The sequence below is a fragment of the Eubalaena glacialis genome, chromosome 9 (assembly GCF_028564815.1).
Source record: "Eubalaena glacialis isolate mEubGla1 chromosome 9, mEubGla1.1.hap2.+ XY, whole genome shotgun sequence".
In the NCBI taxonomy this organism is placed as follows: domain Eukaryota; kingdom Metazoa; phylum Chordata; class Mammalia; order Artiodactyla; family Balaenidae; genus Eubalaena; species Eubalaena glacialis.
This window is the reverse complement of record NC_083724.1, coordinates 22,767,894-22,771,846: the sequence shown is the minus strand read 5'-3', so window position 1 is coordinate 22,771,846 and position 3,953 is coordinate 22,767,894.

Genomic DNA, 3,953 nt, shown 5'->3' with positions numbered 1-3,953 from the left:
TCTGTGTTAGTCCAGTGGTTTGGACTAGGAGCTCCCACCACAGGAGCTCAGGCCCGACCTCCTGCCTGGGAACCATGATCCTGCAAGCCAGTCGCTGGGGGTTCCTTCTGTCCCCTTAGGTGTCCATGGTCCCCCACCGGTGCCTGGTAGGTGCCTTAGTTGTGCAGAGACATGAATTCTGCGTCCTCCTAGTCTGCCATCTTGACTCTGCCCCTGTATAATTCCATTTTTATTAAATGTCCAGGATAGGCAAATCTATAGACAGAAATTACATTAGTGGTTGCAATGAGCTAGGGGGAAGGGGAAATGGGGAATGACTGCTAATGGGTATGGGGTTTCTTTTTGCAGTGATGAAAGTGTTCTGAAGTTAGGTGGTCATGGTTGCACAACTCTGAATATACAAAAAGTCACTGAATTATATACTTTAAAAGAGTGAATTTTATGGTATGACTACGTCTCAATAAAGCTGTTAGTAAAAACAAAAAGCTGAAGGAGTTTAACTGGCATCTTTCATATTTAAAACTTCCTAGAAATTTCCCATTGTTTCGCGAAAACTCAGTGTAGTGGGTATTATGGTTAGCTCTCCAATTCTAATTTTCCCCATCCATTACATAGCTGCCATGCAGTTTGAGTGTGATTATCCTTACTAGCAGCTTCAATGGGTCCTGATTTGACCATTCTAGTTTTCTTTGCCATACCTTAAGCCAGTACACAAGTGGCATCAAGGGTATTCCAATTGGTGGGGTGGGGGCCGGGGTGGGGGAGAGAAAGCCCAGGTTTTTGTTAGGTGGTTGTGAATAATACGTTTTCTCTTTTTCTGCATGTAAAGGGAAAACCATGAGGTACAGGTTAGCAGCCGTCTACCAACCATGAGAGAAGTCAGCTTGAAGACAAAAGTGACACACAGAGAAGGAGAGAGCCAAGACTATCTCAGAAGAATGGAGCAAGAACCCTGATTGAGCCTTGTGGGACTCCTGCGTCCTTTTAATAATCTTTAAGTAGTGTGTGACCATATGGCTAATTTGCCTAGACAGTCTCAGTTTACACCAGTTTTCCTAGCTTGATTGTTAATGGTGCCCTTTCTCTTTCTGAAAAGTGTTCCAGTTCCATTTATATGGTCACACTCAAGATAATTGGATTTTCAATCACACATCAATCAATTTAGCAGTTAACTAAGGTCAACTGGCTTTCAAGTTGTGTCCATTTTGACTGTTTTCTGGCTACCTCCCATCATCCTCCCTCAGATTGTTCAGTTGTTTAGATTCAAAAAGTAACCAAATGAAACATTCTGGTTTCCTCTCACTCTTACTCTTTCTTCAGGACCTAGGACTTCTCCATGAAGTCTTTCTAGACTTTTCTATATAAAAGTAACCATTCCCAACTCCCACACAATTCTCCTCCTCCCTCTTTATCACTACTCAATAACATTGCATTACAATGATCTGTTCTTGTGTTTATCTTCCATAGCCAACTGGGAACATCTCCTGAAAAAGGATTATATCATTTTCAACTTTGTATCCAAAGCATGAGAACAATGTGCTCCTGGAACATAGTTTCTTTTGATATTTGCTGAGGAATAAAGGAAAAGAAATAACTGGATAGGAAAGCCATTCATTTGTTTGCTTTGTCATTTTAACAGTCTGTTCAACTAATTTTGCTCAATATTTTCCATTGTAGCAACTAACCATTAATGATGCCTCCCAAGCCCAAATGATCTCAAAATAATTAAAATGGGCAATTGAATTTAAGGATGAGCTTAATATAGAAAACCCCCAAGAGTTGTTTCTGTTACCCTGAATTGTCCAGTGGACTGTTTCATGCTTCTTCATATTTGAGATAATGCTTCAAATTTATACCCACAATGAAATAAAGACTTAAAAATAATCTGATATGATCTCTGAACAATTAAATTATTAGACTGGGTGGAGGGCTCATCTTCTTCACAAATTCATTGTTAGTTTGGTCTCATTCAAGCAGATGTTCCTTTTTTTTTTTTAACCAATTCAGAGCTAAAAAAAAAATATTGTCATGTAAACTAGACTCTGAAAGCTGCTTTCTGTTAATCCTGATATCCTGATGCATTTTATTCTAAGTATTTTTAAGGTATTTATTACCAAAAATAATATTAACACTCAATATCATTGTTTCTTACATGTCAGAAGACCCCATGTGTATCTAAATACCTTTTAAATCTTATTCTTTGCTTGTATAGAATATTTTATTTCAAGGCCTGAAATTTATTTTTCTTATGGAATAAAAGTATCTTGGTTTGCTCTTTACTATTTTATGATATTATTCCTATTCTATACAATTATCATCTAATTGCATTTGTTTCTGACTGAATAAACCAGTTATGTTAGCAAAATGATGAGATCTAAAGGATATCCTGGTTTGTGTCATAAGCAAAAATTGTTGAGTGTTGATGCTTCTGCTACAGAGAGACCGATTTGCTTTAAAAAAAAAAAATCCTTTTAAGTATAGTTAATTTTATTTTTCATAGGTAAAAACAGTAAAGGAAGAAATTGAGAAAATAAGTTAGTGATCTAGATGAAATCAGAATGAAGGAATGCTCTCTGTTAAGGAATAATAATAAAAGTTTCAAAAAATTTACACACGTCTGCAACTGTTCTGAATATTTTATATATGTTAACTTTAGTCCTCACAACACAGGTCATATAGCTGGTAAATGGTAGAACTGGAATTCAAACCCAGGCAGTCTGACATTCACAATGTATGTATGTGCTTAACTGATAGTCTACACTGTATCCTCAAACAAAGCTTTCTTCAGATAGAAAGTATTTTGAAGAGATCCTAAACTCCAAAGATCTAGGTTATCTCCACAGCCTTTGTTCCTTAGTAAAAGTTAAACTCACATTTAATTATATTGTTGTTAATACTATGAAATAATACAATAAGAAACAGATTTTATTGTCATTTTTCTGATCTTTTAAATTCTCCTACTTGTTGTTTACTCTCTTAGATGAATTGTTCTGAAATGACGGCATATTTCATGAAATTCCTCTTAATTGAAGTAAAAGATGTGGTAAAGAGTAAGATGTTTAGTGCATCTTAGCATGAAATATATGGTCTATTCTAAATACACTTTCCTATGTCTCAGATGTTGAAATTGCCTTCTACAGAGTATTGGTTATCAAACTAAATAATGCTAAACCAAAATCTACTTCGTGATCTGAACTTTGAGGATTGATTATCTACTCTACATTGTTTAAATTAACTTAATATTGTACATTTTAATATAAGGAGCATTGGCTTTGGAGTCTGACAGACCTGGGTCCAAACTCCAGCTCCCTCCTTATCAGATGCATAACTTTGGTAGTTAACTTTATCTTTTTGGCTTCCAATTATATATTTCATGACATTTGTGAAAGTCAAGTTAATATTTTAAAATTTGCCTGGCACATAACTTATGTTCTTGTGTTCAGTAAATACAGTTGGCCCTCCATAACTGTGGGTTCTGAGTCCATGGATTCAACCAACTGGAATTCAAACCCAGAAGAGAAAATATTTGAAAAAAAATTCTAGAAAGTTCCAAAAAGCAAAACTTGAATTTGCTGCATGTCCTGGCAACTATTTACATAGCATTTACATTGTATTAGATATTATAAGTAATCTAGAGATGATTTCAAGTATACAGGATTATATGCTTATATAATACATACCTATAGTGCTTAGGTTATATGCAAATACTATGTCATTTTATATAAGGGACTTGAGCATTTGTGGATTTTGGTGTCTGAGGGGGTCCTGGAAATAATCACCCACTGATACCAAGGGAGGACTGTATTACAGTCTCAGTCTCTGTCGCTGTCTCTCTCTCATTCTCCAATAAATCTACCAAGTTTGTTTACACACACACACACACACACACACACACACGCAGAGCCTAGGTGAAAGTTTTGACATTATAAACTTTAATAAATAAATTGAATTGA